At 48.4% G+C, this 17146-nt stretch overlaps 1 protein-coding gene across 4 annotated transcripts in view; it reads right to left on the bottom strand.

The window, feature by feature from the left end:
• PPP3CA (protein phosphatase 3 catalytic subunit alpha) overlaps positions 1 to 17146 on the bottom strand; it is a 1568629-nt gene that overhangs the window by 277316 nt on the left and 1274167 nt on the right. The gene's annotated exons all lie outside the window — the stretch shown is intronic.

Raw genomic sequence — 17146 nt, 5'->3', positions numbered from 1 at the left:
GAATTGGCCGATGTCAGTGCCATACTCCCAGCCGAAAATACCTTATGTGCCTATCCATCGAAGCGCTTGTCGTCCCTATCAGGAGGGATGGTAGGGTACACAGCCTGCCTTGAGGTGGCTGTGGCCGCCTGAACCACCAAACTCACAGGAGTGGGGTGAGTGGGCAGTATTTCTTAGTCAACGACTTGTTGACTGCCGGAGGAGTCTCCGGGGACTGCCAAGTAGCAGCCACCCTCTTCTGTAACGCCTTGTAAAATGGCAACACTGGGACAGTGGACAGACCCTGATCTATAATGTCAGTCAGGTCATCCTGGGTGAAGTCAAATGGAGGGCTGGACCACCCTAGGTACTCCGTAACTCTAGACATTAACCCCCTATAAGAGGATTCACCATGAACCCCAGGCTCTGGTCTCCCAAACTCCATCTCAGGAGATGTATCAAGACCACTGGCATCATGTAGAGACTGACGCAGATCCTCAAACTGACTGTCCTCAGAAAAGACCAGGTCAGGAGCCTCAGGTGTTTCACCAGGAGCATCAAAAGGCTCCAACTCCACATCAGATCTCTCCTCATCCTCAAATGTCTTGCAGAGAATGAAATAACTCCTTCCTATGGACAGGAGTGGCCCTGGAGTCAAGAACAGGCCACACAGTCTTAGATAGAGCCTTTCTCTGAGGATCCACAGCCACAGGGGCCTCCAAGAGCAAATTCCTGCCATTTGGCCCTGATGTCGACAAGGGCGCCGAAGGCTCCGAGGGCCGGACCGAAGGCAAAGCACAACAGCTGCACTCGGACAGGGCGCCGACGCCGCCCTCGACACCTTGCTAGATTTTTGCCGGTTTCCTTGGGGACAAAGACTGCAACCTAGATCTGGCACATCTCTGGCGATCCACCGGAGCCTTGTCCGAACGGGACCTCGACGGTTCCCAATGTTTATCGTGCCGAGTGCCAGAGGGTGCGCGAGCATCGGACCGAGACCGTTCCCTGCCGGCTTCTACCGAAGGCGCGGACGGAACTGTGCCCTGGGATTGAACAATCGCCAGCACTTGCTCCCCGAATGCCTCCCATTCCTCTGGAGTAGAGGATTTAGTGGGACAAGACACTTTCCTCACGGAGCCATCACCCGACGATGACAGGGAAGGCAACAGGTGACGCCGCTTCCGGGAGTGCCTCAACGAGGAGAACGAGTGGCGGCAACCACTCCGGGACCAAGATCCCCTGGATTCACCCAGACACCATAAGCCAATACAGTGTGGCTCCATGATGGACATTTTGGACTTACAGTCCCGGCATTTTTTAAAGCCTGACCGCGGTGTCTGTGGGGTAGAAGACAAAGACATTCTCGAAGTAGATAATACAAGGCGCGCCGAGTTCTCAAAGCAAACACGTTTGTGGAAAAAAGGAATTGAAGCTACCGGCGCCGTGCATCCTATTTATAACATCCGATAACATCACCCTAGACGGAGGCCTTCGAGGGACATCGACCCGACGCAGGACGCCCTCTGCCGAAAAATTTCCGAAGCAGCACAGCTGTGGACATTGCATGTCAAAGATGTGGAATACATTGGAGGACACAATCCATTCGAAAGAATGTTAACAGAATTTAAGGACGTGTTGGGAGAGACTGATTCAGTAAACATGTGCAGTTAAGGTGCAGTCCACATAAGCTGGTAACACAGAACAGTATGAGCTTGCATAAATGCAATAGTAATTTTTGACACTGGGTTCCAAACACTGATAAAATGGCCATACACTTGAAAACCCTTTTTTCATAAAACAAAAAAACATGCGAGATACCATGTTGCACCTTTTACTGCTAGTCATTAGCCTCCTTCCTCATGACATATGGACTATAATTCTCTATTCTGAAAAATAAAAATACATTTTTGCAATGCACATTAATAGTTAGCTTGGAGCCTTTGTGCATATTCACTTCAGCTATTACACTGCTGTCCTATACACTTTGGTGAATCTGGAGACTGAGTCCCTTCTTCCCTAGGGGGAGCAACCCCCTTTCAGCCCGCTCAGCAAAACCCTCCCTAGAAGTTTGGGAAAACGGGACCTCACTGGTAGCAACTCCCCTTTACGGGACAAGGACTCCCATTCCCGAGGGGAACTGTTGACTCAAGGTAATGCTGAACTTTCCAGATGCTTGACAATCTTTGGTGAACAATACGCCCCTTCTGAATAGCGTAGCGAGAATAAAGGGCCACCAACCCTTGAATGGAGGAGAAACCCAATGCCAAGTTGAGCCTCAGACATGAGAGCATCTGAAAGTGGAGAAGCCACACAGACCAGTGCAGCTGGCTGCATCATGCTAGGAGGCAGACACCAGATGGAGATGCTGCATGCCAAATGAAGTGCACAAGGCCTGAGGGGCAGAGCCCACGTAGGTGGTGGGAACGGAGTACGCCAACAGATGAAGAGTCCAGGGACGAAGGGAGGAATAGATCCTCTGCTCTCAGAATGAAAGCCAACAAGAGAGAAATAGAGCAGGAGAGTTGAGACGAGTGGAACAAATAGACTGATAGCCTCCAGAGTACAAAGCCGTGGAGAACACTGCCATTGCTTACGAGACAGACTCTCACGGGAGCAAGCCCCACAGCACAGCAGGTACGAGGGTTGCCCAGGACAGAGGGAGGAGAAGAGAGAACAAGCAGGGAAGAAGGAAGGACTACCTTAGCCCCATCCAAGGGTCACAGGGACCTGAGAGAAGAATGAGAGCAAGTGTGGAAAAAAGGGTTACGAGAGCCGAGAAACCAGAGCAGCATAAACCTCAAGAAGGGTCACAGGGATCCAAGAAAACTATGAGAACCAGAAGCAGGGAGGGGGTCAGAGGAACTCTAAATAACCAAGTGAGATATTGGTCAAGGGACCCCAAAGGAGCCACAAGACCACAATAAGCAAAGTGAAAAGTATATATCATGGCAGCACATACACCTGAAAGTTGGTTTAAGTGTGGGAAGATCAACCAAGTTGGTGGAAAGAGATCAGTGAAATATTCCTCCACCTTAAGAAATGTGGAAATTTTGTTATTTCAGGAACCTGAGAATTTGTTTATTCAGTGAGGCATTATATTTGAAATAAAAATACTATCAAACATGTCCTCTGGTCAGAGTACTGCTTCTGGCTTTCCACATATCCCACCAGATTCCATACTTATGTTCACTATATCTTAGTTGATTCATAAAATAAATCAGAGCGATCGGCTGGCTGCTGGATAGACTGGGAGTTTAAGGGTCACTCAGAAAAAGAACACCTCAAACCTATGCCTACGTAAGGAACCCTTTAAAGACTCTTAAGAAGATGTCAACCTACTAAAGTCTGAGCAAGCTAAGCAGAAAAAGATGCCAGACTTCTAAACAAATATCTTTGTTAAAATGACTTGACCAAACTGGTCATGGGATTGTGCCACTAGACAGGACAATGGCTAAATAAACCACAGTATCCCAAGTGGCTGCTACACACAAATCAACTTTGGACTTGGCATTTATTTGGGAATGGATGTGTTCCAAAATGAAGTGCCCTTCTATAAGTACTACTCCCAAATACAGGAAAAAATGAAACACGGATGGGAATATTTAGAAGTCTGCATACTAGAGGTGGTTTCAAAATGTGTAACAAGGAAAGTAAACATTACTCACTATAATGACTTCTGCACTCCTAGTCCATAGTTTCCCTTAATTACTTGTGGGAGATACCGCACACAGGAGGAGCTGGATGTATTTTCTCTGCAAAGAGAAACATCCCTTTATATAGATTGGTTAACGCAGCTGCACACATACTCTTGCACGACACTCCAGGCATGGCCTGCAGCCCGCCAGTCCTTTCCCAACCACCTACGCTGTTCCCAATGCAGACTTCGAGTTTAGCAGGAAAAATGGGAGGGCATAAGGGACTTACGAAGAGGGGTACAGGAGTCACTACAGTGAGTACCTTACTCTTACATTCTGCCACTTCTTCATTCTTGTGAGAGAATACAGAGTAGAAACACCCAGGGGATAGTGGATCTACATTCTGCAGCATTGCCTGCCCAAACCTGGTATTAGCCTGGGACCTGGAGTCCAAGCAGTAGTGCTCACAGAAAGCTAAACTCGTGGCCTATGTGGCTAACCTGGCTATGACTGCCTAAGGAACATGCCTCTGGAAGGCAACCAACAACGATTTTGCTGCCTGGCATAAACGTTGAAGACATATTAGAAGCGGGCAACATTTGGTACTTGCACCTTTCACTGATGCAAGAAAACTATCTACTTGGCTATGGTATGCATCTAAGCCAGGTCACCACAAGAATGCCCACCGCAAAGGACAAAAAGCTTCTACAAGGACCAGAATTCACAGGTCCTGCCAAGGTAAAACAAGCGCCATGTGGGCATCAAGTTGGGCAAAACTATCCCCTTTCATGGTGGGGGTAGGGAAGAAAACCAGTAGAGAAATCTTTTATCTCGAAATCCGGCAAATCTTCGTTTGAAAAACAGGGTCTTTAACCTCCTGGGAGCATATGCTTCCTGAATGGACACCCACAGCAGATATAGTCAGAGCATTTGATGTCCAGAGCATATGGCCCACTGCTAGAGCTCCATCATGGTCAGCTCAAGGGACCCATTTAGCCCCCCCCCCCCAAACTGCCCCCACGCTTGTTCAGGTAAAACAGGGTTAAGTTATTATCAGTTAACACCTGAGCAGAATAGCCCCTGCTGACCAGAAGGAAGTCTTTAATGCATTCAAGATCACTTAAAGCTCCAGGAGATTTATGTGGAGACGTTCCAAAGGCACCTCCGGACTGTTAATATGCAAATCGTCGAGCACTGCCCCTCAACCCAGAAGGGAGGAGCCAGTAGTAAAGGTTTACAGAAGTCCCAACTCCTCCACCAAATCAGATCTGCTCTCAGAAAGGAGGGAATAGGTAAGACTGAATGGAGGTTATCATGATTCATGACAAGATGGATAAAGCTGTCCCATCCGCGTCTAGGGCCTGGCATGCAGCAATTAGTACGGAAGATGCCATGACACCCAAGAGCCCTTCAAACCACTAGGGTGTTACAGAGTTGATGCTCAGAAAGAAAATGTAAATCGTGTTTCAATCCTGAACCCTATAGGCTGGTCAAAGGACCTTGGCCTATCAAGTATCCCAAAAGAAGCCTCTGAAGGTCAGCATCCAAGCAGACAAAGAGGATTTCTCTGACAGGCCAAGTCAGAAAAAGATCCAACAGAACCTGGAGCAGCCCAGCAGCCTCCTGTCTGTCAAAAGCCTAGATCAATCCGATGTCCAGGTAAGAGTAAATGTGGAAGCCATCTGGAGAAACACCACCACCACCACCACGGAGTTCTTGGTAAATCATCTGGGGGCCATGTTTAGATCAAAGAAAAGAACCCTGCCCTAAAATCACTGGTTTCCCAAAGAAAATCTTAGGAAGCGTCAAAGGGTCTCCCAAATGGATACATGGAGATATACATTCTTCCGATCCGCCGTGGACAGCCAGTCACACAGGAGGGAATACTGCATCTTTGCCGGTGATCTTGAATTTTTCCAGTGGAAGGAAAAGATTGGACGTTCTGTCCCGAATGGTGCACACACCAACATAGTTGTTTTTGGCCATTGTTAACAGTGGGGAAAAATCCCCTACTACCATTCTGGGAGGGCGGCACCAGCTACACTGCCTGACAGTTCAGCAGCTTCTGGACAACAGAAGCTTAAATGAGACAATTTAGCTGAAGCAGTGGAGTGCAATGGGGAGGAAGAGGGAGCTGAAGAACCCATTGGGTTCAAGCAACTTGTTGTCTTTCCCCAAATTGAGACAGGTGAGCTCCATACAGCCACATTTGAATGAAGAGTAGATAATGTCAACACATAGGATAGAAGCTGGTGGTGAGAGTTTAGTCTTAGGGTTACAGAGGGGAAGGGACCATAATGGTTATCCCCCTTCTATTCACCACGGACCCAGAGTGGGGCCTCTCCCATATCTTTATTCATTAATTTAATGAATATTTACCACAAGACAAAAAAAGCAGGGGATATAAACAACAATAACGGTCCTACTTGTGAAATTCGAATCGTGCAAGTGCAGCAACAAGAAGTGCTGGGGGGAGGGGAGCGGTGGTCGGAGGAGAAGGGGGGTAGTGAACTGTCAGGGAAGGGGATATGTAGGGGATTAAATGCAAAGGGGGGAGAGACGGACGAAAGGGCCCAGCCTGTGTGCTGACTGGCAGAACACGTGTCCCTCTGTATTTTCCTGCCTCTCCGCTGATAAGGTCTCTCTATGTTGTGTATTTGCTATCTAACAAAATAAGCTTGGTTTACCATCAGTCTGTGTCCCCTCCCATTATTTGCTGCAAACTGAGGCTGTTGCCAAGGTGCCCGATCTTGGCCACCACAAGGGGAAGGAATGAGTGGGGTGTGGGGGAGGGAGGTAGTGAACAGTCAGGGAAGGGGGTATGCTGGGGAATAAATGTAAGGGGGGATAGAAATATGAAAGGGCCCAGGGGCAGGCAAGTGATGGGGAGATTCAGGGTGGGAGGGGGCAAGTGCCAGGGGATGCCGGGGGTGGACCTCTGACTACAAGTAAGGGGGCAGGGGGGTGGACTAGACTCAGGAGGGATGCCCGTCCCACCAAGCTAGTCTGGGAAGGGTGCCTGGAAAGGTGGTGCGCCGATATAGACTGGTCAGGGATAGCCTGATGCTGTGCGTCACATAGGAGACCAGTCTGCCAGTCGCAGCAGGTAGCCTGGTCACCTTGATGGCTTCTGACATGATGCCCTTCTGCATGGGCTAATCCATGATTGCTTTGTGAACTCAAGACAATTGCGAGCACCCATAGTTCTGTAGGCGGGACTTCAGGCACTGCAATCGAGAAATTCAAACAACCCATATCCCTCTCATGGAATGCCTTCTGACGAGGAGAGTTCTAAGTCTCATCCACAGAGTCCTTGTATCAGGATAAGCCGCTGGTGGGGAGTACAATTATGAGAGGTGTTAAAGGCAGACAAGCAGGCAGGAGGTCTAGTTCTGTAACTGTGCAGGAGCCCTGGGGCCCTGATCCAGAGGGCTGAAAGGGGAGCCCTGACCAGGAACGAGGGAGAAACACAGGTTCAGCAGGGGTCAGAGCAGCAGTGAATACAGGGGCTGAAGGACGCATAGTTATTGGTAGAGGAGCCGAAGGTCCTGAAGTTTATCGGACTTGGGGTGCAAAATTTCTCTAATGATGTTGCTGAAGCAGCCACTCATTGTTGGGCCTGGATCAGGACCAGGAAACAAAAAAAGATCTGCCGAAAACGGTTGTGGAGGTACAGCCCATGGCGCCTGCAAGGATGGAGCTCAAGATGGTCCCTAACTTCCAGAGAACCACAAGGTGGAAGATTCACCATGGGGTTCGGGGGTGAGGGGTTTGCAAGGATGTCCACCGAGGAGCAGATAACAACTGTCCTGGGAGCAACTGTATCCTTATGTATGCTAGCCAGGGTTTCCTTATCCTGTGCATGCTCCCTTTACAAACTAAATGACGTGACTGGTCCCACACATTAACAAACTGCGCCACCTATAAGAGACCTTTTTAGTTTTAAAGATCATGTTCATTTGAACATCTTGAATACAAACATCCAAAAGGGCACTGTTTGTATTCAGGATATTCAAATGAACATGATCTTTAAAACTAAAAAGGACTCATTCACCTACCAAATGTGGCACAGTTTGTTAATGTGTGGGGCCAGTCACGTCATTTGGTTATCTCAAGAGGTGGGGTTCTTTGCCTCGCACACCTGTGACACCATTTTGAGACCTAAATTAGAAAACAGGAGCATGGCTCAATAGGGTTGGTATCAAAATAACCCCCAAACTTGCCTAGTCCCTTTACAAACTACATGCATGAAGGACCTGGAAGCCCTTGCATCTAAAAAGTTATATGGGCACTGGATGGTATTTTGAACATGTAATTGAGCTCTGCACCATCTTGCTAGACTGCATGAAGAGGCACTGAGGAAAGCAATCACAGCTAATATTGTCGCTGGCGGTATCTGGGGCACTTCAGCGTGACCACTAGACATTTTTTATGTTTTAGTCCTCCTTTGGAGGAGCTGGACAACTTCGCACATTTGGTTTCAGCCCTATTAGAGCTTTGTTTTAGCTCCATGATGGTAAATCTCATACCTTGGTCTGGTCTTGCTTATGTGTCTCCCCAGGAATTAGCCCCTGACTGGATGCCAGAAGGGTCACTAGTATCCCTCCCTGTCGAGGAGGCTGATGGGAAGGAAATGCCTTACCGGGGTGCCATAAATGTAGGAAGGGTACTTGCATCCTGCTGCTTCTTCACCTCTAAGAAGTCTTAGATGTGTGGAGTAGCGCTGCCAAACAGCTCCTTCCACTGCTTGTCATCAAGCAAGTAAACACAGCAAGAGCACATTGCAGCACCAACAGAGGTCCTAACTATGTTCTAGGCCCAGGCACTGCAAGCTAAGCGAGTGAGGGTCTGCAGTAAGTGGGTGGCTGGGTGAGAGGGGACTAGGCCTGAGGTTGTGCCTGGAGGGCATGGTCATGTTTATGGCTATGCTAAACCAATTTAGATGGAAAGACTTTCTCTTTGATGTTAAATGTACACCTGTCCCCTCCCTGAATGCGTGAACTCCAACAAATATGGCGGAGGGATGTTTGAAAACCCGACTCAGCATTTGTATTATCCAGATAAAGGTTATATATCCTCAGCAACTGATTAAGGGTTCCGGAAAAGAAAAAAAAAGAAAAAACAGTAAGGAAAATCTACAGACTTAAGGGACTTCTTTTGGAGAAAATCTGTAAGGGTGCCTAGCAGCCATGGTTGCATTTAACCATCCCAACCGATGTAAGTGCTAGAAGAAAAACAGCATTCCAAGACCTAGTTTTCAGATCACTGGTAGCCATCAGTTTAAAAGGAACGTAAGTCAAGACTTATAATATTAACTTTCAATCAGTTTAAAACCAAAAACATGTGGGGCACTCCAAATGCGATGGGGTAAAAAATGCTTTCAAAATGAATACACAGCAAAGAAACAGTGTGCTTAATTTCCATATGCACCAATAGCAGCAAAATACAACCTGCAAGATTCCACTAGAAACATACAGGCGGTAAACAGAAACCCCAGCTATTTACTGTGGACAGCAAGTATGGAGTACATTCTCATGTGGAAGAGTCTGATGGTAAAACGTACTTGGAATGTTTTGGCATACATTAGTCTGGAGTACTGGAAGTGTGTAAGATGGGGAGAAGAGGGTACATATGGACAGGGAAGCCTGTGTCCAATGCGATCATTCACATGCTGTGCATATAGTCTGACATCTAGTGGTAACTTGCATCTTGTCTTTCGAGGATCGAAAGGAGATGTCGACATGACCGTGCCTGTAACTTGATGTGTAGTGTACCCACAACCCTCACGCATCGAGGTCCCTCCGAATGTATTTTTACTGCAGTGAGGGAGCCTTATAACAATCACGAGTGAGTACAGTAAAAAGAGAATAGTGTTAAGATATCCATGTTCCTTCCATCCGAGCCGGGAGGAAGGGTGGGCGCATGTGCATCTAAGCAGATACAGTAATCAGAAATGCTATAACGGTAAGTAATGCATGTCTTCTGATGCTTGTTAATCTGCTTAGAATCACATGCTGTACATAGACTAGCGAGCAGTACCCGGAGTTGGAGGTGGGATGTGAGAAGGAACAGTAGTGAAAGATGTCTTAGTACTGCTTGTCCCACCTGAGAATCAGACCTAGAATGAGTGTCTAGGCAATAGTGTTTTCTAAAGGTGTGTACAGAACTCCAGGTTGCCACTTTGCAAATAACATTTGTAATTAATGCTATGGAAGCCCCAATGCCTCGAGTAGAGTGTGCTCTAGCCTTGAAGGGCAGTTTTCTCTTAGCAAGAGTATAGCAGAGTGTGATGCAATTGACAATCCACCTTGAGATTTAGAGACAGGATCCAGTTCTCTACCAGCTGCCACTGAAATGAAAAACTGGTTCGTCTTCCTTAGTGGTTTAGCTCTTTCCAGGTAATACATGACTGCCCTATGCACATCTAGTGTGTGTACGTTTCTTTCTGCCACGTTAGTGGGGTTCTGGAAGAAAGTTGGCAGTTCTATTGACTGGTTCACATGGAACTTGGAAATAAATTTGAGGCGCAAATCAAGGGCAAGTGCACAGAACCACCTTATCTCTGTGAACTGTTACAAAGGGGTCTAGAACTGAAAGGGCCTGTAGTTCACAGACTCTCCTTATTGAAGAGATTGCCACTAGGAAGGCAGTCTTGTAGGTAAGAGCTTTGAGACTTGCATCATGCATCGGCCTAAAAGGAGACCCCATAAGTGTAGTCAATACCACATTTCGGTCCCATCCGGGAGCTGGGTTAGAAATAGGGGGGATGAAACCTTTTAACCCCTTCCATGAAAGCCTTAATAACTGGTATCTTCCACCACAACACCTTCAGTTGGGACGTAGAGTAGGCTGAGAGTACAGCTAAGCAAACCTTCAGGGAATTAAAAACCAGGCCTGGGTCTAGTAAGTGAGTCAGGCATAACAGAATATGGGTAGGTGAGCAATCAATGGGATTGATGCCCCTGGAATTGCACCAGATGACAAAGCACTTCCGTTTACTTGAGTAGCAATATCAGGTGTTAGGTTTTCTTGCTTACCTAAGTATGTCCATGAATCTGTGGAAGTTGTAGGTGCCTGAACTCTATGAACTCAGGAGCCAGGCCACTAAATTTAGAGTTTGCGGGCATGGATTTCCCCCTTGTCCTGAGATAACATGTTGTATGGGCAAGGCAGTTTAAGCAGTTTAATCTGAGGAGAGAGGGAGGGAGACCTCTCCATCAGATGAGAGAACCAGGGTTGGCGGGCCCACATTGGGGCCACCAATATCATGGTGACTGGTTCCTGGTGCATCTTGTGCACAATCTTGTTGAGTAAGGGAGTCGGAGGGGGAAAGCGCAAACAAATTTCCATGACCAGGTTACCTAGTGACCGTTCCCCTTGGATCGGTTCTGAGGGTACCTGGAGGTGTAATCTTGGCATTGTGTGTTCTCCAGAGTTGCGAACAAGTCAATCTCAGATGCCCCATTATGCGAAAACGGAGACTATGTCTTTGTGTAGTCGCCAAATGTTCTGGGCCAGTTTGGATAGCCCTGGAGAGTGAGTGCCCCCTTGCTTGTTAAGGTAGTACATGTCCGTGGTGCTGTCTGTGAGGATCATACCGTCTACCTCTGCAACTGTATTTCAAAGGCCTTCAGTGCTCTGAATACGGCTAACAGATCCAACAGGTTTATGTGGTTGAATGCTAGCGCTGGGGACCAAACGCTGTGCGCCGTCTGCTGAAGCAGGTGAGCCCCCCACATCCCATGAGATGCGTCTGTCGTGAGAGTGGCTTCTACTGCAGGGGTTGTGAAGGTCTTTCCCTTCAAGAGGTTTTCCCTCGACCACCAGTGCAGAGAGAGAACGAGGGCTACTGAGACAACCACTAGATCACCCCATTGTCCGTTGGCCTGACACCACTAGCTGTTGAGCCACTCTTGCCTGGGATGCATGCGCAAACGTTAATGAGGAACCAAGTAAATGCAGGACGCCATCATTCCCAATAGTCACATGGCCTGCCGTATCGTCACCTTCCGACTGGCTACATACTGAAGGATCTCAAACAGCATGTTTTGAACCCTCTCATTGGAGGGGAAGATGAGGTTGTCTTCTGTTTGAATTAGAGCCCCCAGAAACTGCTCGACTTGGGTAGGGTCTAGGCTGGATTTCTTCTCGTTTATGGAGAATCCCAAACTGAATAAGAGTCGATCGTCTTGAGTATTCGACATTCATGTTCCGTAGGAGTCCCCTGTTATGAGCCAGTTGTCGAGGTAAGGATAAACTGGAATGGATTGCCTGCGCAGGTGTGCTGCTGCAACTGCCAGTACCTTTGTAAATACCCCTGAGGCTGTGGCAATGCCGAAGGGAAGTACTTTGAACTGATATTTGTCCTCTATGATGTACCTTTGTTCTTTTCTGTGTGCAGGCAACATTGACATATGAAAGTATGCATCTTTCATGTCCAATGTTGCAATTTAATCCCCCTGTGTTAGCAGAGGAATTACTTCTTGCAGTGTAACCATACGAAACTTCTGACAATTTGTTTGCTGGGTGCAAGTCTAGCACAGGGCACATGATGAGATCCTTTTTGGGTACAAGGAAGTACACTGAAGAAATACCCTTGTATACCTGTAGAAGAGGGACGACTTCGATAGTGCCCTTTTCCTGCAAGATCTCTACCTCTTGCAGCAGGATCTTCTGTTAGGCATCTTGATCTCGGTTGTCTGAATCGAGGTGGTCGGCTGAACTCGATGCAATAACTGGCCGACGGTCTTGAGCACCCACTGGTCTGGTGTAATTCCCTCCCACGCGTGCAGAAATGATGTTAGACGTCCGCCGACCGGGGAGGCATGGGAGGGGACCCGAATCTGAAAGTCATTTCTGACTGGAGGCCGGGCAGCCTCGGGGGGGGGGGGGGGGGGGGGGATTATGACCCCCTCCTTTCCCACGGCATTGTCCCCCAAGGTGGATACAGGGTAGTGAAGGTAGATCCCTGACCTGATGACCAATTGTTTCCAGAATCATATTGATTGTGAGGGGAGTGAGAGTAGGACTGCCCACGAAAGGAGCGGCGAGAACCTTCACCTCTCTGTTGAAAGGGCCTTTAAGTAATTTGGTTCAAAGTTTTCAAAGTCTTGTGTTCCTTTTTTGCTGTCTCCAGCGCCTCATCAACAGCCTTGCCGAACAAGTTGGAGTCCTCCATCAGCTTGTTGATTAAGGATGCCTTGGTCTCTGGCTTGAACCCAGAGTTTTTCAACCAGGCGTGGTGTTTTAGTAGGGTAGCCTGGGCTAAAGTCCTTCCCGCTGTCTAAGCAGCGTCTAAAGTAATTTTAAGAATTTTGTGCTTCACCTGCTTGCCCTCAGATACAATCGTAAGCAGGCGAGTACGCACGGGTTCAGGGACCTCTTGAAGGCCCCCCCCTGCAGCAGGTTCCATTTCATATCAGAGTAGCTAGCCAACAGCGTTGTGTTGTTAGCTATGCGGGTGGAGTATGCTGCAGCAGTATTACTCCTTTTCCCCAGTGCATACAACATCTTCCTTTCTTTGTCAGGCAGTGCCTCGCCTGTTGACAAGGGGACACCTACCCGCTTCCTCGTTGTCATGACCACCAGAGAATCCGAGGTCGCATGCCCCCTAATATAGAGGGGGGTCAGATGGGGAAGGGCAAAAAAGCTTTTCCACTCGTGGATTAACATCCCTGGTTTGTGAAAGCATTAACAATGAAGGAGCAAGGCGTCTTTTTATAGAATTCAGTAATGGGATAACCTGACTGGTAGGAGTCTTCTCCTTTAAGATGTCTTCAACAAAATCCGAATCTGGCACTGCCTCCTGCGTGGCAATTTCGAAGTGTTCGGTTGCTGTTAAACGCCCTCTGGTCATCAACAGGTGATGCCTGACGGACTGGGGGGTGTCCATACATAAGGGGTCAGGGTCCGTGGTAGGGGACGCCCAAGGCTGGTCATCCACCGGCTGGTAGTCCTCCCATGCCTGCATGGGATCAGTAGGATCATGAGTAGGATCACCATCCTGTAAGTATGGATCAATACGAACTTCATCAACAGTAATGTCAAAAACCTCTTTTTCCTGAAGTGGATCAGAAGTCCTCTGGAACTTGGCCATAGGCGTATAAGAGCTCTCTTCACGAGGCCTTTTAGGAGAAAACCTTTTCCAAAAATTTAACAAACTTTTCCAGCCTGTTCATGCAACCCTCAAATCTCTCTCTGGTCCATGACGAGGAACCAGAGGAGTCTAGAGGAGGAAAGGGCTTTTCCTGATGATCCTCCTCCCTAGAACGTCGAGATTTCTCAACTAGAGTCTTAGATAAAGACAGAGGACTCTCAGAGTAATCTTTCGCCCTTCCTGGCATTTCGACGTGTCTTTTGACGTGTCCCTAGCCTTGTCCTCCTGTTTCACCACCAAAAGGATCTTAGCGATACTTTCACTGATGTTCGGCATTACAGGGAGCTGTAGGACTGTTTGTGGTTGCGTCGTAAATTTCGACGGAACTCGGGCCTTGTGTAGCGTCAGCGCTCTCTGCTGAGGTTTATCGACATCCGCATGGCTTTTGGTGCTGGCGCCCTTACTTAGGCTGCCCGGGGGCATGCCGCTGTCACGGTTGCAGGGAGGGATGATGATCATGGCAATCGGCGGGTGCCGCCAAACTATCCAAGGTACCCGCGGATGCCTTGGAACGCTTCCACTGAACCATTGAGGCAAAACCGGGGGTTGTGTACTTTGTGTGGTAGCAGGTGCGTCCCTATCACCGGGATGTACATTCCCCATAGCAGGACTCCCATTGTGCCCAGCGTGACCGGGGATGGACGTCCCAAAGCGAGAACGCTTCAAAGTAAGGTCAATGGCGTTCCGAAGTGGAGCCTTGGTTGTCGCTTATCTCCTCATCACAATCAGCGGCTGTGATGGCGGGGAGCTACTCTCGGCCTGCGAGATACCGTATGCCGACCCCACTGCTTTACTCAACGCTTCTTAATAGTCTTAGGACTTAGGAGCTTACAGGCATCACAGGACGCCTCGTCATGGTTGAAGGGAAGACACTTATTGCACCTGCAGTGCTAGTCTTTCCATGGGAATTTTCCCTTACAGGAAGGTCAAAATCTAAAAAGGTGTCCTGTCCAAAGCTCAGGAATTTAAAAGCGACAACAAAACCAAAGGGACAAAGAGAGGGGAGAAGGAAAGACATTCTAATAGATTCCTGCTTGTGTTGTTTCCTGCACAAGTGGAGTTTGCGCCAGGGGAATTACTGAACCTGAAAAAGCTAAAATTGAAAAAAAGAAAAAATGAAATATGCTTGAAATTGTTGGACAGGCACTGTTTTATTGCGCATTTTCATTGCGCTGCCGTTTTGCGAGCTTTTTAATACCTGAAGCTGCCTTGCTATTTTGAAAGCATATGTTTTCCCACTATTGCCTGCTTATTTGACTGATTTTTGGCCCTTCCAAGATGGCCGCCACGGTTTTCTTTGTTGTGAAATGCAGGCTAGCGGAGCGGCCTTTTCCTGTGCAGCACACACATTGGTTGCTGAGTGTTTTTTTCCATCCAACCAGGGACCGCCACGCTTTTGCAGGCCCTCTCAGCAAAGGCTCATTTCTAAGGCCACGTCTGCTCCCAGACCGCTAATTGGGGTCCTCCTTGCTCCTTAACCACAATGATGCTGCCACCTCACTCGTCTAAGAAATCTAGACTGCCTTGACATGGTCACCTCCAGAACTATGGGTTAGTTAGTTCCCTCCTTCTGGACTCACTCCTACCATCTTTGACCATGACTGTTCTTTCTGCTTGTTTCTCCGATATGGTCATCCTGATGCGCAGTGCTTCTTAAAACCCTTTGCTAACATCTGAATCCCTGATTGGAAAGTCAAATCCTGCTGTTTTTGCTCTTTGCTAAATTCTCTGTATTTTGCTTGTATACTGTTACTTCTCTGTAACTTGCCAGTCCAGTGACCTCCCCACTTTTTGTCCCACACCTACCTGCATTAGCCCCCCCAACTTCTCCATCCTCTCCTCGCTTCCACCCCCATGGCCCTTTCTGTTTCTCATATCTTTTCCAACTACTTCTCTATTGACTATCCTTTCCTGCTCACCAAGCCTGCTTGGCCTCTAACCCTGGTCTTCCCATCGCAGACACCTACTCCAATGCTTCCTCCATACAGACCCTCACCGACATCCTCTTTGTCGTCGTTCCTTTGCCAGATCTATAGACTCTTCATATGATCTCTGTGCTCTGTCCTATCTCCTCCTCTCCCATTAATGGTGGCACTCGCTGGGAAGTTCTCATTGCGTCCTTCGACTCCTCTAAAGTCATCATTAAGGTCAACCTTAATGGCAGTGTCGTGGTCCATAGCCCTCAGGCGAATCTCCTATTTGATAGGTGCTTCCCTCCCCTCATCAAATTCCTCTCATCTCCTGCTGTCCCCTTCTCTCCCCCTTGGCTACCCTGCCCTCTCTCCTCTCCTCCTCATCCTCTGCCCCTCCTAGGGTTCCTTCTCCTCCGCAGGGCATACCTCTGATCTGTACCCCTCCCTGGAAGGTCTTTAAGGCTGGCAACCTTCTTCATATTGCCACTCTCAACTCTCGCTCTGCTGTCAAACACTCCTCCGACATCTGCCACCTCCTTGCAGAACTAGACCTTGATGTCCTTGGTCTTATACTGAGACATGGTTCACAGCCAGCTCTGTCATGAGCTTTGACACTCTCCTCCCTGATGGCTACAAGATCCTCTCAGCACCCAGATCCTCCCGGTCCCGTGGGGGGTAGCCCTGATCTTTCCAGAGTGGATTCCTGCCTCTCATTCCCACTCAGACCTACTCCACTTTTGAATGCCTAGTCTGTAGGCCCTCTCTCCTACCCATTCTCTTATTGCAGCTACCATCTACCAGCCTCCTAGCAAAATCACCTTATTTTTCTCTGAGTAGGCGGACCACTACTCTCCCTCCTGGCCTCTACCACTCAACTCCTCCTACTTGGTGACCTCAATATCCATTTAGACTCCTTGTTTCTCCACTGTGACTCCCTCTCCCTGTCTATCCTCCCCTCTGTCCCGAATCACTCTGCAGGGCACACACTCGATTTCTTGATCTCCTCTGACCTCCCCTCTTTCCTAGCGCGATCATTCCCTCCTCTCCAACATTGCCACCCAACTTCTCGAACATCTGACCCATGAAGCATGTGTCAGTTGAGGTTTTTGCCGCCACCTTCTCCCCCCAAACCCCCCTCCACCTCTGGCTGTCTCACATCCGGACACAGCCCTGTCTCTGCTCTACTCTTCGATTTCTGATACTCTTGATGCTCTTGCCCCTGTCATGAGGATCCTTTTGAAGTCCAAAGCCAAGTGCAATCCCTGGTATGACTCCGACCTAGCTACACTTCAACATAAGTGTAGGGCAGCTGAGAGGAAATTGAGGGCTTCTTGTTCATCCTCCGACAAACCGGCTTGTCGCCTGCTCCATAGGCAATACCAACTCTCTGTCCTCACCAAAAAGAGAGTCCACATTCAAACCCATGTCTCTGCGGCATCTAACAACTCGGCCGAACTCTTTAA

The sequence above is a fragment of the Ambystoma mexicanum genome, chromosome 6q (assembly GCF_040938575.1).
Source record: "Ambystoma mexicanum isolate Mex_15411 chromosome 6q, UKY_AmexF1_1, whole genome shotgun sequence".
NCBI lineage: Eukaryota > Metazoa > Chordata > Amphibia > Caudata > Ambystomatidae > Ambystoma > Ambystoma mexicanum.
Note: the sequence above shows the minus strand (reverse complement) of the source record. Positions and strands in the feature narration are given on the sequence as shown.